At 36.4% G+C, this 27,341-nt stretch overlaps 1 protein-coding gene across 1 annotated transcript in view; it reads right to left on the bottom strand.

Moving 5' to 3' along the window:
* Window positions 1-27,341, bottom strand: part of TRHR (thyrotropin releasing hormone receptor) — a 478,797-nt gene that overhangs the window by 213,051 nt on the left and 238,405 nt on the right. The gene's annotated exons all lie outside the window — the stretch shown is intronic.

Consider the following 27,341-nt stretch of genomic DNA (forward strand, 5'->3'; position numbering starts at 1 on the left):
TAGTTTTCTTGATTTTACTCCTGCTAGCCAGATGACATGTAACTCTAAAGCCATTTAGATACTCCAAAGTATTTAGGAAATACGAAGGGAAATAGGATATAGCTCCATTCCAAATTGTTTAGAATTGATATCTCGTCCATCAAAAAGCTATTTTCAACCACTCTCATTCTGGTAATAATATCAATTTTTGAAGGCCAAGATTAACTTGGGATTTACAATAAAATTATTTTGCTTTGAAAACAGACATTCAGTTATGAGAGAACTGAGTGTATAATCCTGAAGTTTCCCCCAAGGCATAAAATTCTATTATTCTGTGAAAGCAAAGAGCTGGAAAAGATTATTGAATACTGAAAAAAGTTTTTTTTATTACTCTATACTATTTTCTTGGTGAAAATGAAACTGAGCTCATTCCATGGTAGCTGTGACTTTAACAGGCACAATTAACAAATGCTTACTAAGCTATAGTGCAGTGCTAGGTATTGTCCATGTACCACTGAACCAAATACACACAGCCTCTGCCTATATGAAGCTTACAGTCTAAGAACTTAGTTTCCATGAAATATTACAATGAAAATTAGGTGTTAAAATTGGTTAAGATATTGAGAAAATTTATTAATAACCCCATCAGGCCTCATCCTAGTTTTTTTTTGATTTTTAAATGGGGCAATATATAGAACCAATTCTTTTGTTTTTGCTTGAATCAAACATAGTTGTACTGAGAGTTGGTATTACATTCTATAGTGAAGATGAGTCGATTAACAGGTTTATAATTTGAGTATAAGAGTGGTTTTTCTCTTTTATAGATGGAGTAGCCTTTGCACTTGTCTAGATAGAGCTATGCTCAATGTATTAATTAAGAGTAAGGATTTGATTCTATGACTAAGGATAAATTTCAAGCTATCTGTAATACAAGTAACCTACTAGTGAGTCTTTTAAACTTTTAGGTAACTATTATTGTCTTGAAAAATAAATAGAATTTTTTTAATATCTAATAATAAAACATTACCATTTATGAATTGAAGAATAGATTGGAGTAAGTATCCTATGTGGTCATCAAAGGCATTTGTGCTTTTACAATTTATTTTCACAGTACATAGGTAACTATTTATTGTCTAGTCTTAATTTTATATTAATCTTTACATTGGAGGCAAGTTTTCTTTAGACCTCTAGTGAAGTAATTTATTAAATAATAAGATATTAATTTTAATTTTATCTAAAATTATTTCTTAGGTCTGATTTCACAAATTTGTTAGTTTTTTTTTTCCCTTTTCTTTCTGTTACTTCTTTGAGCCCTTGGTTGCCTATACAGCACTATTATATGAGTTATATATATTTATTTGTAGTTAAAGGGAAAAAATCTCTCTCAGAAGAATTATAAGCAGAATACTGGGAATTTTTTAACTTCATAAGGTCACTCATGAAATTCTAAAGAGCTGTATTTTGTTTCACTGTTCCAGTTATTCACTTTATCAGATCAGGTACAATATTGAAGGTCAGAGTAAAGTTAAGAGATAAATGATGATTCTCACCTGAATCCAAAATACCTTCCTTAAGGAAGGATGGGGAAATAGTACTGGCCATTAAATAATCAAGTATATTTCTCCCTTAATCAGAAATGTAAGTAAAATTCCCTTTGGACTTAATCAGAAGCCTATTTAGCGCTTGAAAATTATAATCATACAAAAGGATAACCAGGGATTTTCATCCTTTATTAATGTGGTTAATCCTGTTATAACAGCCAGTAGAAAGCAGTTTTTCCAAATGAGATTTTCAACGTAAGAATCTGTTTCGGAATTACTGCCAGTTCTATCATGCTGATCTCCTAATATTGCAGTGTCAACTAACAGACTATATTTGGTTCAGAAAATCTGGGCACACATTAGTATCAGGAGTTATATATGTTAACTTGACAGGAAGCTTGACATGAGGTGGAACACATTTTTATTATAAGAGTAAACTGTCTCAAAAGCTGATATTCAGGAATTATCAAGATAAATGTGATTGACCCAGTCTTGTCTCTATCAAAATTACTTTGAAGGCAGGCTAAGAAAAGAGCTGAAGTCTCATTTTCTAAAAGTCAAGTCTCTTGTATTCATGAGTTAACTGAAGCCCAAGGCAGACAGTCAGGGTAGATTAAAAAAATCACCAGGATAAAGGGACGTTTCAATTATTCAACTCTTATTTTGTTTTTGTTTTAATTTGTCTGGTTTGTGTTTTCAGTGCCCATAAGAAGGAACCTCAGATCACAAAAAGCTGACTCTAATGCTGGTGAAAAGAGAATTGAATCCCAAGATAAGTGAGTTGTTGCAACAGCACATAATCTAAAAATCAGTTTGTCTCCTGACATAGTCAAATTATAACCTAGAGTACCTAGAAAAACTGTACATTCAATTGTTTTTTCTCTATTAGTAGTCTTTGAGTAACAACAAGAAATGAAAGTGACATTAGGACTATGGACATAATGTGAATGTCTTTAAAGAATGCTCTGGGAACAAAGTGTGAAATTTATGTATCTTATTCCAGAGAAGGAACGGGCATCAAATTATTAAAGTAGCAAATGATGATCCTAACAGCAAACATAATTGTTGTTCAGATGTATTTACTAATCTGGCAGAGAGAAAATGAATACTCAGAATAGTTCAATCAATATTCTATAGATACTCTTCATCTGACCTTCAATATAGTCATTTGACCCAGGCAGAAATAAGCTCTCCCACTGTTCAAGCCAGAGCAATATATTTGTACAGTGGGTTTCATATAGTTTCCAATAAATATTTTTTCTTAAAGCTAATTCTAATCAAAACTTTGATAACCTGTTCTTAATGAAATGTAACTAAAGAATTAATCAAAACAATATTTTTACTTTTTGTTTTCAGGGTAAGATATGCATAAATAATCAAATTACTTTATTCTCAACTAGAATCTTTCTTAGTATTTTCTCTAAATAACTTCACTGATGTTCCCTCTGAGACAAGTTTTTAGTGACCAAATTTTACAGGTGAGGTATTCTGAGTTTCTCTCTGTCTCTACCTCTCATGGATTGGGAAAGCATCTCAATTTGCCCTAAAATTAAACTCTTCAACAATCACAGTTTGAACTAACATTTAGCTAATTCGTATTTATTCTTCCAATGCATTGTTGTCACCCGTATGGGAGAGAAGCAGCAGATAGCCTATCTGTTCCTTTTGAATTTCCTGCTCAACTATAAAACACGGTGTTTCCTTTCTGGTTTCTTGTCACTATTCCCTACCATTAAGAGAAATTATGAAGCAAATAGTAGGAATAACTCAGTCTCTTATGAAAAGTCTTGCTGTACCTGCCCAGACACATTTGGGAATGTAGGGCTCACCTACACAAAACAATGTGTGTGCTACTTAAGAATCTCAGGACAATAAAAGCTAGCAGGCAAGTTATTGTCTGGAAGTCACTGATGGACAATGACCTGTATGCACATCCCTAGGTATGTGTATATAAACATGAATTACAGCAATAGCGAAATAGTTTCACTTCATGATGTGTAGGGGTAAAGGTATCTATTTGTAAATACTAAAACTGTTTTAGGTAATTTTTTGTTTATTGTTAATAACAAATAAGTTCTTATCTCAGCCATATAGGTGCAGCTACTTATCTGTCAATTGAAGCCCAGGCAGGAAAGAGAAGGCTCACAAAGATGGGATTTTAAAGAAAATGTAATAAAAGGGCTTTCTACAAAGGAGCGGACAGAGATGAGGCAACCATTGAAGGGTACAGAAGCACTCACTTACTACCAACAAGTGAAAGGCATTACCAGTTCTAAGGCTGAAGGAGCAAGGAGAGGAAATAGTGCTACTGGAGCCAAGTGAGAGAGAGAATGCACGTGAAAAGGGGCAGCAAGAGGGGAGCAGAAATTCCTGGGCTCTCTACTCCTGCCCTCCAATCTTCCTCCATCGTATTGGACAGAGGTTGGATGGGGCAAGGAGATGGAGATTGGAGTGCAATGTGAGACGTATACTTGCTAAATAAAAAAATCACTAAAGGAGCATAACCCAACTATTGTAAAATTTTATTTTATTTTGTTAGACTTCTGTCGTTATTTTTCAGGCCAATCCCATGACCCATTGTTGGAGATAAAGATAATGTAAATTTCAAGGATCTAGGACATAGTGAGCACTGAATAAATATCTGTTGAATGAAACAATGAATGAGAAATCAAGAAATCAAGAAAATATACAGTGAGAAAAGTGAATTTTTGAAGGGAAAGCTGTCACAGTTGAGTAAAGGAGAGTGTATGGTCATTCAACTCCATGTTCTCCTTCCACTAGTACATATTTTCCACATGGAGCCAGAGACATTCAACTTGACCCCACTGCTGCCCTTTAAATCAAGTTAGCTCTCCCGAGCAACTCTGAGTGGCAACCTCCACATCAAAGCACTTTTGACAATACTGACTAGGCAATTTTTGCTTACCTTGACTGCTGTTTCTTGCTAATCATGGTGACAGTGGACTCTAAATTTCCATATTAGTTTTTGGTCTCTAGTCTGGTGGCCCATTTGGCCTTCTTTCTCTGGCTTAGTAGAGTGAATCTAGCTCTTGACCTTTGGCTGTGCCTCCCCTTCTCATCCCAATGCCCTTAACAGTCTTAAGGGAAGACACTCTCCTTTCAGTCTTGACCAACTCAGACACTTCCAACCAAGCCAGTCCCCAGCATACCCACTCAGACAGGGACAGTTAAATTTAGCTTTTTGAAAAGAAAAAGTTAAAAACCTTTATAAAATCAGACAATTTTAAATATGGCAATTCTCACTTACTCTCCTCAAACAACATATAATATGTGTTTTTGTGTGTTAAGCTCTCCAGTAAGAATTTCAGTTCCTAAGTTTCTAGCTAAGGTTCCATCTTTACATATATAAAATAATAAGACTTTTTGTAGAGTGCTTCATAGTAAAGAATTTTTTTGGAGTGAATTAATTTTCATTGCTGCTCAAAAATGACTTTTATTATGTTTAATATAGGTAAAGTGAGGAAGATCTCCAAAAGGATCTAATCTGCATACTCACTATAGAAATGCTAGAATGTTTGAGCAAGTGAAATGTGTATGCCCAAAATGCAAATAGACACTCAGAAAAATAGACAAGCAGACATAGAATTTACAGTAAAGAGAAACAGCATAGTACAGGCTGTCACGTTAGATCTCCTGGGCTCAAATCCCACCTGTAATACCTAGTAGTGGTACAACTTTAGACAAATTCCTTACATTTCCTAACTTTCTTTCTCTGGTTCTGTTTTAGCTGTAAAATGTGAATTATGATAATTATAGCACCTAGTAAATGGGGTTTTATGTGAGTTGAATGACACGATATCAAAGCATGGGGCGCTCTGAGAGCAGTGCCCAGCACTGGAAGAGCCTGATGAATGGCAGCTGTCATTATAACCAGCAACTAGCTGTGTGACTACGGCGAGTCACAGACCTCAGGAGCTCACGGGCTTCCTCTTTAAACAGCACTGGTCTTTGATCTGGAAGTCTTGGCTCTTCTCTGATAATATATTCTTTGACTAGAAATAAACTCCCTTGACCAAATGACAATCAGTTAAATTCTGACTGGTGGCATCTCACACATTTTAATATTTCTAAGCTCTAATGTAAATCCCCTCCTGCCCCCTAGACAATTTGTCAAACCAAAGAAGGAGACAGTAAGAACAGAAATCCTATCATTCTTATTATTCCCCATGCATGATTCCAATGTACTACTGTTTGTCTGGTATCTGCAGTAACTCCCAAGGAACCTCATTCTGTCACTAGAGATACAGCCTTTTAGTATTTGTCTGTACTGTTTGTCAAACTTTGCAGCCTTCACTTTAATCTCTCAGCCAGAGTGGTTGTCTTCTAAAGCGAGGTCATTCTAAAGCCTATCCAGGTAATGGATTTTCCTCTTTTCTTCTGTTCTCTCTTCTATGGGCTCCCTTCCCCTTTAGGATTAAAGATGAGAATCACAGAGAGGAGTCATTCAAAATCCGTGCCCCTCTCCTCTTTGTGTCAGGAGAATATAGGATTTGAGTTTAACATTGAAAGCAGACATACTATCCTGATTCTACCACTTATTAGCAGGGTAATGCAAGGTGATTTTGATATCCCTGAGAGTCGGGATATTGTGAGAGTGAAGTAAACAAGATGACACATTTAACTGCATACAGCATATAGCAACTTTTCAATAGTGGTATCAGTTATTGCTATACTTTTCTATCTAACATGTGACATGGTTTCCCATGTTTCTTTGCTGCAGCTATGTCAAGGTCTTTACACTTTATTTATCAGTCTGTTCTCCTCTCCCTCCCCACCCCGCTCCAAGCATATCCTCTTACTTATCTATCTGAATCTTTATTCACTACCTGATGACATTCAGATTTTGGACCCTGCTCCTCTTCTTAAAACACTTCTGGTTTGGTGATCTTCCACATTATTTTAAAAATACTTATTCCAGTTCCTCTGCTTGGTTATCTGCAGCACCATACAGTATAAAGCAATGACCATTCCACTTTTCCTAATGCCTGAGGGTAAAGCTTCAAATATTCCTCTCACTTTCTACAAAGGCCACTTTTCTGAAACACTAGAGCACTCTGGAGGAGAGCTCCTAGAGCGGCTGGTCATACTGATACTGGGACAGATTTAAAGTTAACTGCAGCTGTCACAGACAGATGTTCCTGGCACAGCACTATCTCCACGGCCACGCCAAAGCCTGAGGGTTTGGAAGCTGAAAGGAATCCCTGGTACCAGCCTAGAGGGACAGAATGTAGACTATTCTGTAGATCAGATGGCAAGCACTGAATAGAGTAATGCTTAAAGATAGAGGCTTTAGGATCATGACATATATAAGTCAGATCCCAGCAACACTACTTTCTACCTGTGTGGCCTTGAGTGAGTTATTTTAACTTTTCTGACTTGTGTTTTAAAACAGCACCATGAAGAAAGTAGTAAATGCTTTTATTTACAAATAGAAAATTAAGAAAGTTGTATCTGCTTTTTAAAGAATTTCTAAGCATTAAATAGTGTAATGCATTTGAAAGGGCATCACAAATTGCCTGGTATATTATATTATTATTATGATCATAATCACTGTAAATATGAAATGCAGCTGAAGATGTATGTATACACATATAGGGACATGTATATATACATCTTCAGCTACATTTCATATTTATAATAATTGTCATCATGGTAATATAATATGCTAGGCAATTTATATATAAAATATTCATTCATCTCCTTCTCCACCACCCTGATGCTTCCTTAAGCTGCTATTATACACTTCCTGGAACAATACAACAGCTTTTAACTGGTCGTCACTCTGTTTGGCTCCCACATCTTTCTTCTCCATTATTCACAAAGCTGTCCAAGTGCTGTTGAAAACGTGTGAACTAGATCATGTCACTCTTCTATCCAAAGTGACTTTTCATTGCATTTAGGAAAAATTCCAGTATTTAACAAGTCCAGTGTAGACCCTATTGGCTTCTCCCTCTTCACGTGGTACTGCTCTCCCCACCTTGCAGCTACATTTCATCCCCAGCCGTCTTCCTGCAGTTCTTCAGGGGCACGTGTTTCTTCCCCTACCTGGAGTGCCCTTCACCAAGCTGTTTGCCAGTTATCACATTCTGTTTCTTCAGGTCTCTGCAATGTCTCTCACAGAGGTCCTTCTTCACCACTGAGTCTCCATTCCCCTTTTACATTCTGCCATAGCATGAAGAATTTTTCTTTATAAAGCTTATCCTTATTTGCATTTCTATGTTTATGTTTATGATTCTCAACTTAATACCTGCCTCATGACTAGTTCATAAGCACAGTGAACACAGGAATCATATATGTTTTTGTTCATATCTTTGAACCAGGCATCTAACCCAGAGTCAGACCCATGGCCTCAGGAATATTTTCAGGATCAGTGCTGAGTGACTATGACAAATATAGGATGGAAGCGCTTTCTCCTCTTGCCTTGGCATACTTATCAGCAACAGCAGCGCTGGTAGGACCTTCACAACAGCAGCAGCTACGATTTATTGAACAGCTGCTGTGTGCCAGGTCCTGCGCTAAACTTTTCCTATGTGTATTCTCATTTAACCTTCATCACCATCCTACCACACTTCACAGAAGGGGGAAAAAGCTTACTCAAGGCCACATAGCTTCCGGAGGGGCCCAGGCTCAAACCCATACCTAGCTGACTTAAAACCTTGACCTTGCCACAGGACAAAGAACTGAGAAGGTTACCACTTATCCAGAAGAATAAATTAATGCTTTTCTTTTTCTTAAAAAAAAAATCCTAATTTAAAAAATCTTCAAAAGATACATCCCAGTGATTAAAATGACCAGTTCCAAATGACTAAGAAATACAGCGTGAATCGGTTTTGCCTTCTGTCTTCTCTCAATGCTAACTGAAAATTAACAGTAAATTGCCTGTGCCCTAAGCTCAGTAAAGTGTTTCTATTCTTTCAGCATGTCACATAGGAAGTAACATTGCTCAGACATCAGTGAACCACTGCATTGATCCTGGAAGGGTCATTTTCCCTGCCACTCTGTATATCTACCTCCTCATCAATGGTACCCTTTTTAACTAGTAAATAAAGACAGAGTCCTTCTTAGTTTATAAAGAAAAATGAAACATTATAATGTAATGGAATTTTATTGTGACTTCCCACAGCAAAAATATTATATCACCTTAAATGCTTGTAGGTCATGTGCTTTAGTTATTTAATTATAAACCATTGGTTACAATAGATTTTTATTCCACTTTCCATTCCCTTAAGAATAAAAAAAAAAGACATTTACAAAAATTGTCATGCATGAATGTTATCACAGAGAGACGTAAATTCTTAAAAATAACTCCAGAACTTTCTATGGGCAATATTCAGACCCAAAGAAAGTCTACCTTTTTTCTGGTTGGCCTTTCAAAATGTCATATTAGTTAGCCTACTCTGCCCAATATTAAGATGACTTTGAGTAACAAGGTCACCGGGACTCAGAATTTTTCTTTAAATTCTTCTGTTTGGCTTCCATGTGAATGTCTCAGAGCACTATAAATACTTCCTGGGTTTACTGTGGTCTTGCATACATTTGCTCCCACTAAACTTGACCCTATACCTCTTGTCAAGGGAAAAAAAAGTACTTGATTATTTTGATGTGATTATTATGACTTCTTTCATTAGCCTGGAGTACAAATGTGGTCACTGTACTAGTCAGCTTGGGCTACCATAATAAAATATCATTGACTGGGTGGCTTGAACAACAGAAATTAATTTTCTCACAATTTTAAAGACTAGAAGTCCAGTATCAAGATTCTGGTCAACTCTCTTCATGGGTAAGAGGTCCTTCCTCACTTGTAGATGGCTACTTTTTCCCTATGTTCTCACATGGTGGACAGAGAGAGAGCAAGAGAGAGAGAGAGAGATCTGGTATCTCTTATAAAGAACACTAATACTACTAAATTAGGGTCCAACCTTTATGAGCTCATTTAACCTTAATTATTTCCAAAAAGCTCCATCTTCAAATATAGCCACACTGGAAGTTAGCACTACAACATATGAATGTTGGGGGCACACAGATATTCAGTCCATAATAGTCACCATTATTTTATTTTTAAATTAATTAATCCAGTATTCACATACTAAAATAAGCAAGAAGCTAACACTCTCCTTTTTGAGGCCACATTTTATTCCTATATTATTTAAGAATACTTTTGCTTTAACCATTGCAAAAGAGTCCATTTTGCTTTCAAACACTAAGCACAGAAAATGTAAAAATCAAATTGGTTTGCCATTACAGCCCAGTATTCTGCCTATATTGCTTCTGCCTCTACCACCACGATGAAGTGACACTGTTCCTGCAGAGTCTTTTGCTTCACTGATTCCCTAATTGGGTCCTGGTTCTGAACAGGTCATTGTGGTGCCCATGATCTGGATCCCCAGATGACAATAAAACCACTAGAACATTGAACTGAACAGCCCATGCCATCAACACCTAAGTCTAGATATTAAACCTGGGTCACCAGTCCAGACTTCTCCTTTCATGAGGTTCCCCCCACCCCCACCCCAGGTCCTTGATTTCCTTTCCAGCCATAAAGCATTAGTGAGACCATCTCTCTTCATCAGAGCAGTACTTGAATATTGAAAGAAAAGGGTCCGTGGTCCTTATTCATGTAGATTTACCTCTTCCCTAGCAACCAGAGCCACATATCCAGGGCTTTTATTCAGAGGAACATCTTTTCTCAAGTCTACAAAGATCTTGTAATATCATTCCTCTAGGATAATGGGTGCCTAGGACTCATACATTTACAAAACTGGAAAAGCCCATTAGAATGATTTATCTGGAGGAAGACTTATATATACAAGTGTGGTAAATAGAAACAAGACACAGAGTTAGTGAAACCTGGACAAGAGGATGATGATACTGAAGTGTTTTCAGATGATATGAAGGGCTTGGTATATGCACAGACTTCATGAAAGCACACAGCACAGACACCTCATATAAATCATTGTGCATGGCCATATACATGCAGGGATATAAAGGAGTCAATGAGGCACTGAATGAGCAGCATATCAGCACATCAAGGAAGGATTTGCCTAGAATGGGAACATGGGCCTTTTGCTAGGAAGAGACCATAATTAGAATTAAATTTGTCTCCTGGTTCCAGGGAAGAAGCTCCAGTTTTCAGAACAGGATATAGATTCTAAGCAATGGTGTTGGAAGTGTGGATTCTTAAATGTACTTACTCACAAGACAGCAACTGAGACCCTGTCTTACATTTCCTGCAGTATGCAAGGAGCTGAAGGATACTCTGCGACAGGCCTCGGTAGTATCAGTGTTACCTTGTATTCACTCAAGCTTGCACTCAAGCATTCCAGTCCATTTAAACCTTGGCTAAGGTGACTTTAAAAGACATTTTGAAGAAACTAGTCTCATGTGGTTGGTGATAACAACAAGGCCGAGTCCTCCAGATTCCCACTCGGAGAAGTCCTTTCTTTCCTGGTAGGGTAAAGAGCAGGTAGGTAGGGCTGTAAAAGGCAGCTGTCAGCCTCTTCAGAGACTGCTTTAGCTAAGGAGAGCTGCTTCACCCAAGATCATGTGCTTCCCAGAAGAACCCTCATCTAATGATTGAGTCAAGAATGTAAAGGTCCAGCTATTAGGACCCTGAAGGGGTATCTCTGATGAGCTATTTTAGCTCCTGAGCTTCCTCTGGGGTTGGCTGAGGATATCACCCAGACCATCTCGGAGTGTGACTTCTCCTTCTGCCCATTCTAGATTCCTTCTCCTCCTTTCCTATGAAGCTGATTATGGCAAATGTGGTAATTTCCTCCCAATATCCATTACACACTTAGTATCTGATAATACAATCCCAAATTTTAGATAGAAATATTGCAGATAAAATAAAAGATAGATAACAGAATGTACTTCTCCAAAGGATTATTTCCTTGCAAGCTAATATAGCCAAGGAAATATGTTTTGGCTAAGAAAACACTGGAAAAATAATTTTAAAGGAGGAAGAGTAGCTTTTTCATGTCTCCTTCCTGGTACTGGTTGTAATGAAGACAGGATGGGTGGAGACTGAGCAACTCTTGTGGACCATATTGTAGCCTGGTAAGTGGAGTAGAGGAGCAAAATAGGACCCTGGGTACTTGCTAAGCGTAGTGAAGCCACAACACCAGCTCAGGTCATCTACTAGTAGATTCTTTTTTACATAAAAACAAATTTCCATTATTTAAGCAACTTTTAAGGAGTTTTTCTTTTTTAAACTTACAGCTGAATCCAGACTAAAATAATATACAAGAGATTCTGGTGGTTTAGGGGTGGAGGAAGAATTGGCAAAGGGTAGAAGCAAAGGCAATTCCCAAGATAAAAGTAAACAACAGTTTCGGGGGGCAGGGGAGTGGAGGAGAAACATGTTTATCTGGCCTAGAGAGCAAACTGTTCAGTCAGAGCATGAAAGCTGTTTCTAGGAAAAATACCTGGAAGTAATAACTCATCTGACACGTTTAACTGTCAAGAAAATTGTACTGAGAGGCATTTTAAAGAGCTATGGGAGAGTGTAGAAAACTTAGGTCTTCAAAGAAATGAAAAACAAACAAAATTTTAGGACTTTAGTAATTACAGGAGGAATAAATTGTATGAGAAAACAGAGGCATCATAACCATAGTATTCTACCTGGTTCAGCATGAACAGCATTATTCAGTTATAATAGTAAAAACACTGAATATTCCTTTAATTAAAAATTGAAGTACGCTGAGACGGTTGAGGGGTAAGGAAGGAGAGGAGAAACTGTGAGTTAAATCCTCAGATACTGTAATAGAACATATTTGTTGATGAAGACAAAAATATAGTATATGCATATTTTTAAAAAAATTATACAGATGAATACAAAACGCCCTAACTGCACTGAAAGCAGTTGTCCCTGTGGAGTAGGACAAGGGGACCAAGTGAATGTCATATTTAACACTACTTACATTTAATATTTTCAAATATTTCTTTGCATGTAGTACTTTGACAAAAAGAAAATATTATTTTCAAAAAAATCAGGGAACAAAATCGAGGAGTTTAGTGGAAGGTCCAAAAAAAGGTGAGAAACGGATAGCAAGAAAGAGTGAAGCAAGTCTAAAGCCTGAGACTGCTTTAGGTGTCTTTGCAATGTCACTTCTTATCACATGATATTAATAAAATCTGAGCTATGACAATTATAATTATTGCCAATGTACTAAAATTTACCTAGAGAACTTTAGCTTTCTGCCAATTCACATAAGCTAAATGTCCTGAACTTTCATTCTCAGAATTAATGTTCTTCCCAGGAGGAAAGATCCCTGCTACATTCTTTTCTAGAATTTGCCACATTGTGAGCTACTTCAAACTTCAAAAGACATTTAAGATCCAGGATTGCCAACGGGAGGTTTTTTCAATATCTGTTGATTACCACAAACTCCACTTGAAACCGGTATACAATAAAAAAGGAAACTGCCTCAGCTATTCTTAAGACAACTTGAAAACTTTGCAGGGGTTTAAAAAAGTAGACTAGGTTCTCCTTTTGAAAGTTAACTCTTTCTTTCTTTCTGACCATATGTGACTTCTTTTAAAATATCCCTGAATTATGCCTTAATAACAATCTTCAGGAATCCCTGTTTGGTGTTACTTATGTATTCTCTGCTTGACAGAAGAAATAGCATTTTTATTGAGTTTTGTCTAAAATATTACCTGGCTTTTTGTTCTATGGGTTTATCCTGTCTTTTTTCCCCCTTGGTATCCATCACACATACCTCACTGTAACTGTTGGTACGAGGAGACAAATGTTTAAAGATGAGGTGCGTACATTAGTTGGGCTAAAAGAAGTTTATCCAAGTTTGCTTTCTAAATCAATAAACTCTGCCAAATACTCAACTATTTCAAACTTTTAAAATGGTATATATGTGACCAATATTCTCCTTTGTTTAGTTATTGTTCTTCAGTATTTGAAACTATATAGATTGGGTTCCTTCAAAAATTTTATAGCAAAATTCTTTTAAACTTGCCTTTTGTATAAGAAAAATGTTATTAAACACTGTGTGACCTGACCTCCTAACTGCTTTAAGTAGGTCTTGATTAGAGTTTCCATAAATGGAGGGATTCTGGCTAATTTTGCTGTGTAACAATTACTCTAATAAAACATAAGCAAATAAAAACAGCTTTTTAATTTTGCTCACAATTTTGTGGTCAAAAATTGAGGAAGGCTCAGCTGGACTTTTCTGGCGTGAGGTCTCTCAAGCAGTTACAGTCAAATAATGGCTAGGCTGCATTTATATGAAGGCTCAATGGGGCTGACTGTCCCACATGGCTCAGTCACAGGGAAGACAGTTTATGGATGCTGTTTGCTGGGAAATCAGCTGGGATGTCCACCGAACACTTCCACATAGCCTTGCTGTATACTGGTCTCAGAGTAGTCAGACCAATAACATGGAGGCTCAGGATTCCAGGTGTTCTTCCACTGAACAGGACGGAAGCTTCATAGCCATTGCTGGCCTTTGAAAATCACTTAAAGTCACTTCTACTGCATTCTATCAGTTAGTAACGAGACTTGGCCCCACTGAAAGTCAAGGAGAGAGAACATAGACTCTACATCTTGGTCAAGTCAAAAAACATGACAATTTGTCTTATACCCCAAGAAGTATAAATGTTGAAGTCAGGGTATTATAGCCCAAGTCCATATTGTTATTTTTGAGGCTTCATAATGAATAGCCTTTTGGAGACCCTGTGCTTTTAAAGAGTTTACTAAAGTTAGCCTCACCCCATCGCCTGTTTTAAGTTATTTTCTACCCCTGAGAGTTTCTTTCTCTTTGACAAATCTACCACACTAAGCTTTTAACAAACATGATGTTTTTGCCAAGTAGATGCTCCAATGGAGAGTTTCTAACCACCTCCTTACCACATTATTAAAATATTTTTCCACCTATTAATTTTCCGTATTTCCTTCCTTTCTTTCCTCCCTTTTCTCTGCCCCCACACACTCTTCCTTCCTTTTTTATCCAATATGCTTTGATTTTTTGGTTCCACACTCTCCTAGGCACCGGGGATATTAAGATGAATAAACCATACTTCCTGTTCTACAGGAGTCTGCATTTTGGTGGCGGAGATGGGAACTGAAACTGACAAATAGTGTGGCAAATGTGATTGCAGAGATATGTGCAGAGGATTATGGGAGAACTGAAGCAAGACTGAAGTGCTTCAACGTCTCAGCTACTCAAGAGAGAACAGCACAAATTCATACTCAAAGAGAGAACAGATTCAAGGTCTGGGAAATATGACTATGACACCCACACATTTCTGGATCATGTGTTTCCAAATATAAATCATTTTATCTCCTGAAAAGAAGATTCTTTCTAAAATATATGATCCTTATTTATACAAACATCTGAAAATATGCATTAATTTGAAACCAACTTATTCCTCCCTGCAATAATGAAACCACTGAAAGCCAGCTTCTTTGGGGTAGCAGAGACAGCAGGAAAACCCCTTGAGATTGTCAGAAGTGCTAACCCACTCTAGTGAATGGATTCTCACAGCTCAATTAAAAGAGAAATAGCAAGCACATCTGGTCATGAAATTTAAAATATTTATGAGGATAAAAGGCCTTTAACAGTGGTTTTTTTTTTTTTTTTTTTACTATTAATTCACAGCTAGATGGAAGGGTAATACTTTGGAGTCTTTTACTTCATTATAATTTCTATGACAAAATGTACCAACTATTTCCCTTTTGGTATAGCTTGCGAATCAAATGGATGCTTGATTTTCTGATAATTTTAAGGTAGTTTCTTTCCATATTTCCCACAAAAAAAGTGGGTCTTCACTGTTGTTGAAAGAAGGCAGCGGAAAAGGAACTTCTCAGTTTACGGAAGATCATCAGCACATTCTACTCAGTAGGACACCAGGTATCTAACATGGTTCAACTGAACAATTGGGTTAAGGTCAGGAGATGTTTAAGGCATCTCTGGAGTTGGTAAATGGGCTGCAAGACATTTAATACACAGGAACTTGTGGACTAAAACAGATTTCTCTGGCATTTTTAGGAAGACCGATAAAAGAAACGTTCGTTCTACAAGCTAGCCTATACTACACATTGCAAAACACTTGCAAGTAGAGATGTTAAACATATGTCCCTCTGTCTTTGAATTCCCAGCATCTAGCATAGTGCCTGACCAGAGTTGTGCGCTTCATAAATTTCACTAAATGTGTGAAGAAATAAATGTGATGTGCAGATGGCAACATAAAAAAAAAAAAACAACAAACCAGTTATTGTTAGTCAAAGGGTGGACAAATTAAGTTGCCTTGTACTTGAAATTTGCAATTTCATTTTCCTTGGTGTTATTTGAAGATAGCAACTGTTTTTATCATCCTAATCATCAATCTTGAAGAAATGTATGCAATATTTTCATCTGACAGGGCTATAAAGAATATATAAGACTTTAATAGATGCATAAAAATAGAAATGAGGACTCTGCTGGGTTAAGAGAATTTGGTAATGAGCTACTTAGTCTTCCCCCACAGTGAGGGGGAGATCAAGTAATACTGTAATGATCCACTTAATTATTTCTGAAGTATTTTTGATCGATGCATGTCACAACTTAGCAGATGTGACAGTGACATTGATTCTGCACAGTGACAGACTCTTTCATTACATATTTTACAGTTTATTACAGTGTTTGCCCCCCAATATTTAGCCTTTATTTCTATTGCTGCTTAAAGTAACTTTGTCTTGATTTTTTTAAAAGGATGGGTTTTATCTGCAGGCTGAGACATACATTATATTATAACTCCCATTAAGATCAAAGAAAGATAGAATTCTTACCATGTAAGAGCTCTGGTTCTGTCTCACAGAACTAACATCCCACATTGTTATCTGGTTCTCATTTTAACAAAGTACTTGTTTTAGTTAAATTTGGAACAACCATTGCCGGATAACCAAATTCCCTTTTCCTGGGGGAACTGAAATCAAACTATTAATAAGGATAGAGAATTACACTTAGCTTGCTCAAACATTTTGCAAAATAGGAATGCTGTTTGTAGAAGTGCCATGTTCATGACATTTCACTATGAACTGTTCTTCAATTCTTCTGTTGCTTATTTTCTTTTTCTTATTCTGAAACCCACTATTCATTACACAGTGATTGGATTAGATTGTTTTCTCTGAAACATTTCCTTCCTTTTGATCAGGGGCTTTCTTTTGGTGTTCAGGTTTTTTTTTTTGCTGTTTTTTTTTAACCAAGGAATTTATTTGTAGCTGTTTGTTTCAGCTATCATTGTAGCAAAATAGGAGAACTATATGAAATGATAGATTTCAGGTTTAAGTTCTTCACTTACCAATTGATTTATACACTCATTTATAAATATGAACTGAGCCTTGTGAGTGGGGTCTGCTTACTGCCTTTTGTCCTCTTATTTACAGATACTCCTTCTTTACTCATCTTGGAGAGCAATGTTACAGCAGGCTCCAGTTATATAGGGTCCTTAACCAAACACTATTTTAGACTTATGATAAGACAGACACTATGCTCAAACTGGGGAGCTGGGGAAATAAATTAAACCTGGTACCTACCTCAAGGAGTCTAATGAAATAGAAAAATGTATAAAAATATATCATATTGGGATGCTTTCATAGGTATTAGGAGACTTTACTAAAGCTGGCAATTTGTTGACTTGTTATCAAGAAGCTTAAACATGAGAGAAAATTCAGCACAATCTAACCTTGATTTTCATTCTGTTTCTTTGTGATTCTTCAGCCTTTTCCCTTCTCCTATATGTCAGTTTATCCTCAGGCTAACTTACCTTGTGGTTCTAAACAGAAATAAGAATTACATCCTTCCTCCATTCTCAACCACTGATCAAAATTTTGCACTTTACCTTGATTGCACTATTTCTGAGTCAAATGTGGCTAAGGGAGTCCTGTGTTTTGGGCTGGGGACTGGTTCCTTCCTTTCCCTTAATCAGTTGCTGTAGCCTGAGGGAATGTGATTAGGCTTATTGATTTGTCCCCTCGAGCAAAGGGTAGAGTCATATCCCCCAAACCACAAGTTACTACACAAAAAAGGGAAGATGGTACTTAGGGGTAGATTCAAGTACTGTTACAAAAGAGAATGGTGGGATATTGGTAAGGCAACCAAAGACTGGATCTAGGCAGCATCAGTTTTCCACCCATTGCCACTTTATGTTTGGACTCAGCATTTTATTATTACAGTAGCTTGATTACAAAATTGTCCAAATTGTTCTACATGCCAAGCAATATGACTTAGTAGGTTCTTGCATCAGGAGAGTCTATTCTCTTATTCCTTGAATCTGTGCTAGGCTGGTGATTTAACAAAATAATGCCTTGGAAATGCTCCTATGCCAGTTTTGAGCTTAGCCCCCAAGAGCTTTATGTGCTTCCACTCACTCTCTAAACCCTGCTGCCACCCTGGGAACTAGCCTGGTCTAGCTGGCTGGAGGCTAGGCGACTACATAGAAGACAGACAAGCAGTCATTCCAGCTCAGGCTATCCCAGACCAAGCATTCACCCAGCATTTGGCCACAGACACAAGTGAGCTTAGTCAAGACCAGGAGGACCTAGTAGGAAGGTGAAAGCAAGGGTTTATACAGGGCCACAACTGCTTAAGTCAGGATTCTGAAATCCAATAAACTCTTAAAATCAAAAGGATTTTTACTAACTTGCAGGAACTTCATTTGGCAGCAAAACCAAATCTGAATTTATGAAAGGCCACTTATACTCTTTCTTAACCCAAACTAGTGAGAATATCCACAATTTTTGCTGAAAAATGTATTAATGTATTTGACCACAGGATGCTGCCCCTGATCCTACTGGGGATTTTACAAAATATATTGCATATGCAAGGTTTTGGCTTTTTCAATTACAAAAAGGAAACCCCAAATCCAACCAGAACCAAAACAAACAAACAAAACACTTGACTTTTGAAATATATCAAGCGCCAGAATTTGGGGATCCAAAACTCCATTTTGCACCATAAAATTTTTAGCCATTCTCTTTCTTTTTCCTCTTCCCATCCTATTCACAAAGAATCTTCTCTAATCTCCTTACACTAATTTTTTTTTCTTTCTTTTTTTTTTGCCCCTCTCTTCCTCCCAAATCCCTTGCTTCCAGCCTTTCAGTGTCTGACTTCAGCCTCCTTCCCACTCTGGGATTTTCCTCCCCCATCTCTTTCCTTAAATAGTACTATTCAAATCTTTCTCAGCTTCCCAGTTTGCACTTTCATATAGCACCCAGCTCAGTAAATTGAAAGATATTCCCTGACATTTGGTCTTTTTCAAAGGGAAGTGAAGGTTGAAGATCAAGGGTTAAAAATGATGACTAATGTTCTCCCATTTCACACATATAGACAAATACAGATAATGATATACTACTGATGCTCTGATAGAGCTTGTTAGGCTGGGGTACAAAGAAAGTAGTGGCCAATTCTACCCAGAGTAGGGAAGGTTTATTAAAGAAGAAAGTTACAGAGAAATCCATGTTCTATCAGAGTTGACTTATACTGACAAGTTGGGGGGATGAAATTCAGAACCAGCAAGTCCAAGTAGGGGAGGGAACTTTAGAAAAGGAATACTGGGGATACAGCTGGGAATATCAGTGAATTGCATACAGTTTATGAAGCTGGAATGTATGGTGAGAGATGAGGAAGAAGAGTTAGGCAAAGACCAAGTCATAAAAAAATTATTTGAAATAAGCTTCTCTCAAAGATGTATGGTATTGTCAGTGGGGCAGAAGCCAGGAGAAATTTCTAAAATATGAAAAGCAGATAAGACATGATTGAAGAAATATGAGGCCACTAAAATGAAACTATCATAGTAGATGGAGCAGCAAATCCAACACAAAATTTCCACTGTGAAGATGAACATAATAAAAAAAAAAAAGACCAAATATCTGAGGAAAGACACCCATGAAAAAGAGACAAAATTGAAGACCTTATACCCGAGAAATAATTAAAAGAACAATCAAAATTGATATGGTTATAAATTTGAAGATATGTTAATTAATATTCATGGAGAGTCAACGCAGGACATCACATTTATAAAATAAGAAAACAACTAACTGGCTAGAGGGTGAAAAATGTAATTGTTGAAATTAAAAAATTAATAGATGGCCTGAACGGCATAATGAAAGCAGCTGAAAAGCAAATTAATAGCTAAAAATAATAATACATGAACATGCCAAGCACTGTTCTATGTGCTTTACATACATTTTATATTTACTTTTCCCTCATAATAGTTAAATAAGTAATACTATTATGATCCTTATTTTACAGATACAGAAATTAAACTACAGGACTTACATAAAACTCACTCAATCATGTGATCAACTCCAGAGAACACTTACTAAACCACTGCACAACATATAGAAGATTGAACCTAAGAATCACTTCAGAATGCAATACAAGAGGATTAAAAAGATTGGAATAAAGAAATAAAGGTTAAGGATAAGGAGAAGACTGGAGAGCTTAGTGATGATGAAAAGGAAGCAGTATTTAAATGCATGATAATTAAGAATTTCTTAGAACTGAAGAAAGATAAGATTCTTCATTTGAAAGGAGCCATTAAGTGCTAAATAAGACAAATTTAGACAATGGAAATTAGGTACAGGATTTTAAGGAGGGGATTGCCATGATCAGATTTTTCTTTCATAAAGATTAATCCATGGGCAGTGAATTAGAGGCTCAAGAGTATAGGCAAGGTACTGCCTATCTGATAATTGCAGTAGTCCAGACAAGAGATGATAAGAGCCTACACTGGGGAAGGAGAGATAAGGAAGAAGACCCAAGCACAGAGATAGAAGACTGATGTTAATACTAACAATAATGATGAGATACTAAAATGTCAAATCATATTCCATAAAATTCAATGACATTGAAAACAGTTAATGAAGTGCAACCACCACCTGAAACACTTGTTAATGTAGGGTCTCCAACAGTAGCATAGCAAAACTGAACCATAAAGGGTCTTGAAAATAGTAATCAAAATATGAAATATTCTTACCTCATATAACTATTAAAAATAAAATAATCACTCCTTTATAGCAATGTATCCCAAAGTTTAATTTACACAACACTAGCTGCATAAGATGTTTGTGAAAAATTAAAGATTCATAATCTTATAAGGTTGGGAAAACTCTTAAAACAAGTCTTACCCTTAGAGTCTCAAATTATACCTTAGCAAAGTGAAAGGTCTCAGAATGTAATAATGAAAACTAATGAATTTTTAGAGTGTAATATTTTTCCCCAGGAATATTTAGTTATATCCTAAAATAGATAAATATATATAAACATATTTAGGGAAATACTATTTTAGGGACATATGCTTATACATTTATAGGAATCCAACTTTAATTACTCCTCTGATGTACATTCAAAAGTATGAAATATTGCTTTAAAGTGGTATGCATTTCATAATTTTGTAGAAAAGGAGAATGTGAGGATGAACGAAGAAAATTCAAGTAGAAAGATAATTTAAAGTATTAATATCACTCAAAAGACTAGCAGTGATAAAAATTATATGAAAAAAAATCTAAATAAAACCTTTACTCTCTGTAATATTAAAAGAAAGCAAGATAACAACAAATACTTAGACCACCAACTATAGGCTGATAACCAGAGCCCTCCTGTCCCCCTTCTGAGCTCCTTTTTGGCCTGCTGCAAGAAGGCTCACTGCTGTGCCAAACAAACTCAAAGCCTCTCTGCCACAACAGAAGTTTGTTTTATGCTCACATCTGATTCTGATGTGGATCAAATGGCTCTTTCTGAAGTTGAGATTCCACAGCCCAGGCTACTTTCATATTGTGGCTTCAAGGTCATTTTAGCATCATCCAGATAACACATGGAGTGAAGAATGGGCAGAAACATCAGACCCTTAAGTACCTTATCCTGGAAGTTAACACACATCATTTCCACACACGTTCCATTCACCAGAACCAGAAAAGTGGCCCCACAGAGATGCAGGGAGTACATTCACAGTTTGGACTGGTGTATCTTCTTGATGAATTGACCCTTTCATTGTTACCATTTCTCTTTATTCCTGGTAATGCTCATTGTCCAGAAACCCACTTTAATATAGCTGCTTCACCTTTCTTCTGATTAATGTTTGCATGATATATATATATATATATATATTCTTATAACTTACCAATATCTTTATACTTAAATTTCACTTATCATTATCTCTTGCTTGATGATGGTTTTTATAAGCTACTTGATTATAATAGGCTAGCTTCTCTTCAATATGTTCCCCAGCATGGTCTTCTTAAAATTCAAGTATGATCTTACTCTCTTGCTTAAAAACCATCACTGGCATTTTGTTACTTTCAGAATTAAGTTCACACACCTTATCCTTATTACAAGCCCAAAGATGATCTGTCCTTTCCCGACACTTCCAATATCACTACTTGACATTCTTCCCCTCAGCTTTCATACTGTATACATACTGAACTTTTTTCAATTCCAGTCATTCAACTTCTGAATTGCCACCCACTGTTCATCATGCTACCTCATTCTTCAAAGAGCTAACTTCTTTCTGTATTTTTCTCATTTGGATATTATATTATCTAGAAGTCTACTTTGACCTGTCAATTCTGAATTAAGTGTTTTTCCTTTATGTTCCCACCATATCATCTATTCCTTTATCACAGCACTGATGAAATGGCATTATATTTGCCTTTTCAATTGGGACATTCCCCCAACAAATTGTAAACTCCTTGAAAGTTAGGATGTATCCATTCAGTACATTTGGCACTTAGCACAGAATCTTTTGATAATTCATACTTATTGAGTAAGTGGCTGAATTATTGAATATTATTAATGACTTTAATAAGAAGTTTTAGTGCAGTGATAGACCTGTAAACTGGAATATGTCTCTAAAAAGGGATGTGATAAAGAACAGGGAGAGAGTTGAGGTCAGTTGAGATGTTTCTTGAATAAATAGCAAAGGAGACTGTGGTAGTACGGTGGCAGAGGTACTGTAAATTTGTATACTCTCCCACCCTCCATGCATAACAGCATGTCAGGTGAAGCCAAGCTAGAGAAAACCATCTTCAAGTTCTTAAGATGAAGAACAAAAACCTTAGATTATGATATAAACTCTTAAAGCAGAGATTCAAATCAAGTGCTTGAAACCTGAATTCTCTCCAAAGGCATATTGATCTTATTATGAACTACTACATACAGAACAGTGCAGGAAATAAAGAGAGTCACCTCTGATAATTTAACTCAAAGAGAATGCTAATGTAAGCATATCTAGGTCAAGAAACAGAACAATGCTGGTGTCCCAAAGCCTCTCCTTTTGCTTCCACCAAATCACTATCCCCTCTCTCCCTTGCATATGTAGCCTCTATCTTGAAATTTATGGGAACCACATTCTTACTTTTCCCATTGTGTCACCAGTATCCCAAAATACTCTGGTATAGTTTTGCCTCTTTAGCTAACAATACAAATGGGCTAGCACAGTTACCCACTAGTATTTTTTAGTGGCTAGCTTCTTTTCTTCATCCTTACTGTTGCATTTTTGAAATTTTCACAGTTATTAATTTTTATCCTGAATGTGAGCATGATATTTGGATCAGAGACAGATTACCATTATTCATTTAAAAAGCAACTAATGACCACATGGATTCCCAACACCCTACTTTTATCCCTGGGACAACACAATGAAAACAAAGTCAAATGTCTTATGCATACAAACTTCAAAGTCTGTATCAGACATGAGAACAGAGAAAATCTTTTATGTTTTTCTGCCTGTATACAGAAACAAGAGAAATCTGCCTTTTTCTCCCCTCCCAAAGGACAGAAAAAAATTTCACTCCTTCCTTGGACACAACAATCTATTACTGAAACGTAACTGTTTATCCTCTATGTCTTTTTACCCTCACTTTTGTATTTTTCATTCTTTTGTCTCTTTGTGTTTTATTTGAGTTGTTTTTTTCTGAACTATCTCCAATTCACTAATTCTCTCTTCATTATGTCTAATCTCTTAATCCAACCACTGAGTTCTTAATTTTGATTATGGTATTTTTCATTTTTCATTTCCAGTTCTCTGACAAAATTCTAAATTTTGTCTTATTTCATTAAGCACAGTAAATATAGTTACTTAAAATTCTGTAATACCTGAAGCCTCTTGTTGGTCTTTTCTATCATTTTATGTTTCTGTTTGTTTTCATGCGTGTGATTTAATCTTCTGATGCGCTTGGTTTTTTGTTTGTTTTAATTTTTATTTTAAAATAATTATAGATTCTTGAGATGTTGCAAAGATATTATAGAAAGGTCTTGTGTACTCTTCTCTCAGTTTCCCCCAGTGGTTACATTTTGTGTAACCATATGTACTTATCAACCCCCAAAATCACCAGTTCACCATATGTGTAGATTCACATAACCACCACCACAATCAAGATACAGAACTAATGGAATACTATCCAGTCATAAAAAATGACAACATAACACCATGTGCAGCAACATGGATGTCCCTGGAGAATGTCATTCTAAGTGAAGTAAGCCAGAAAGAGAAAGAAAAATATCATACAAGACCGCTCATATGTGGAATAAAAAAAAAGAATGTAAATACAAAACAGAAACAGACTCATAGACATAGAACACAAACTTGTGGTTGTCAAGGGGGCTCGGAGTGGGAAGGGATAAACTGGGATTTCAAAATGTAGAATAGATAAACAAGATTATATTGTATAGCACAGGGAAATATATACCAGATTTTATCCTCCCAGAGAAAAAAATGTGACAATGAATATATATATGTTCGTGTATAACTGAAAAATTGTGCTCTACACTGAAATTTGACACAACATTGTAAAATGATTATAAATCAATAAAAAATCTTAAAAAAAAAAAAGAAGTGCCTGCTTGGGGCACAAAGTAAGTCACATTCCTTGTACTAGTCCCATTCAATGACTGAGCCTCTATCCAGCCAATGTCTTTCTTACCTCCTAGCAACCTAGCCTTTCCTGATAACCCTAAGGATGTTTATTCACAATCAGTCCTTATTATTATTGTTGAAGGAAGAAAACTTGAAAGCATCCTCAGTCGTCATTACAAGAGACTTTTTGCTAAAAGTTCTTGCACTACCCTTGATTTACATGGTAAATTTACTTCTCAGAATCTATTTTCCTACTTAGTGTAATGTAATCATGATTGCACCTCCCACACCTCAGTTCTTATAAGTAAACAGGAAAATATGGGCCATATTAAACATTATGTGAGATAAAAATCATTACTTAGACTTTAAAATCATTATTTTATTGGCATCAATCATTTTGTGAGCATATATTGAGGAACCATTTTTGGCCATGTATTTTGCTATTTCATGCCCATGTGTAGCTAGTTTCAAAGTTATAGAAAGAATATATTGGTCTCAAAGAGCTTAAATTTTATCTGGGAAGAGAGACACATAGAAAGCAGTATAAAATAGACATGAAATACTTCTATAGATATAAAGTGACAGTTTGAAAGGAGGTGTATTATGCCACTAGAATGCCAATTAGAAGAGCAATAAAAATTTGGGGGTTATGAACAAGAAAGGCTCTTGAAAAAGGTTCCTGGGTGAGATTTTTGAGGAAAGTTTAAACATGGATTTATAGGAGAGAGAGGTGAGGTGAACTTATTCCAGCAAGTGGTATTTTTTGCAGACCCTGTCTTTCCAGGAGCTCCACATTTATCCTTTTTCTGCAGAATTTTGAAGATTTTCTTCAAAAGTAAGTAAGTACACATTTATTCTTTTCCTGCAGAATTTTGAAGGAGATTTTGTAGGGCGTTTGCACCGAGCTGATTGTATTTTAATGCTCAAGAATATGTAGACAGTCAAGTGTACTATATTCAGACATAAGAAATGAGAAAGAATAAGGTGGAGACATAATCATTTCCAGTCTCAGTTCAGTCTTAGCATTTTCCTTCACTGTAATCAATAGAAATATTTCACTTTCTGTAGAAAGTAATAAGACATTTAATACACAGATACTGACCTTAAGGAGCTTACAATTGCTATTAGAGCTTAGGCACCTAAGTGAGAAGTTAAACAATATGCAGTAGTTACCTAGACATACTAGAAATGTCACAAGGTAGTGGTTGATAAATATAAAAAGACATCAGCTCAGACAAGTCCTAGCATAGTTCATAGGAGACAGTCTTTGGGAGCTGGCTTGGAGGAAAAACACTTCATGAAAGAGATGTAACTTAGAATTATTTCAGCAGGGAAACCATGGTAGTCCTGTAATCCAACTGGATAAGTCTCTTCTAACACATCACTAATAAGTGGCCCTTTTTAAAAAATCCTCTCCAGTAATAACAGAGTTCACTTTCATGACACATCCTGTTTCAAGTTCTTAGGGAATGTACTTCCTTATACTCAGCCCCAAATTAGCCTACTTAGTAAGTCTGATAGTACCATCCAGGGCCTCCCAGTCCCTGTGTCCATCATCCTCAGGTACCCCAGTGTATTACAGATGTGCTGGCTTATTTATTCCCTTGCCCCTTACTTGTCCTGCAGGGCCTGAAGTAGCCACAGCACCAGGACTATGGTCATGAGGAACCCCTTGTCTTTATCCCAGTGCAATAAATATGATTCACCTCTCATTTATGCTCTGCTGTGAAAATGATCGTGAAGCATTGCTCATTATAACGTAGTGGTGAAGAGACTCAGGTTCTAAAAGGTAGACCCAAGTTAGAATCTTGGCTCTACCAGTTATTTATTGCTTCTAATACCTTGCAAAAGAGACATTTTCAATCCTCAATTTCTACACTGTAAAATGGGTACAATAATACTGGCTCCCTCACAGAGTTAGTGTAAGAATTAAAGATGACAACACATTAGGACTAATAAATACTATTATTGTCATTGCTTCTGCTTTCCCCCCTTTTAAGCATGATATAAAATTCCTCTTCTATTTCACAAACTTAAAATTATTTAAAGTTAGTTTTTGTTTCCTCTGAGACTCCTTCTCTGGCTAAATACCCCAAGTTCCTTTAGTATCTCCTTGTTCAACATGAATTCAGGTTTTTTTCAACTTCTTAATTGCTCTCATCTAGACATTGTATAGGTGTCTTTGGGCTCCATTTTAAATACATAGTACTAAGAACAAAACACACCGTGGCGAATGTGGCTGGATGAGATAGTCCTTAAAGGGTGGAAGAAATAGGAGGATAAAGAAAGGATATTCTCACCAGAAAATAGTGTAATTAATGAGCAAAGGAGAAGAAGCCATAATAGACATGTCATGTTTATCAACAAATGGGCTTAACTGGCTAAAAGAGAATCATAGGGACAAAAGATTTTAAAGGGGCTGGATTATGAAGTCCCCAGAACTATGAGACTATGGATGCTATCAATAAAAAGGAAAACCAACAAAATCATCAGGATAAGAGGTTAATCTATTTCTTGAAAGCAAACAACCTCAGAATTTATGCAAGCTATTCACAAGCAGCAAAACTTTATAACCCTTCTTTTGCTCCGTTTAGATGAAAACAATCAATAACCCTAGGATCGCCCCAAAGGAGATGCTGAAAACTTGGAGATGATCCACAAACCACACATTCTCCTTGGCTGTTGGCTGCTGCAATCCACTGTACTTAGAAAGAGGTTGGGGATCCTAAGAATTTACTTTGTTCTGTCCTGGGAGTCAATCTTAGTGGCTTCAACCTCCGGATTTCCTCAATTCCTAGCCCTTCTCTTCTTGCCTTTTGGTCTTTTTTTCCTTTCATTCAACTTTCATAATGCTTAGGACCTTCTAGGGTTCATTCCTCACCTCTGCTGAGTTACTAGCTGTATGACTGGGCAAATTATTCAGCTTCTTTATAACTCAGTTTCCTCTTCTGT

Source organism: Camelus ferus, chromosome 25 (assembly GCF_009834535.1).
Source record: "Camelus ferus isolate YT-003-E chromosome 25, BCGSAC_Cfer_1.0, whole genome shotgun sequence".
Classification (NCBI taxonomy): domain Eukaryota; kingdom Metazoa; phylum Chordata; class Mammalia; order Artiodactyla; family Camelidae; genus Camelus; species Camelus ferus.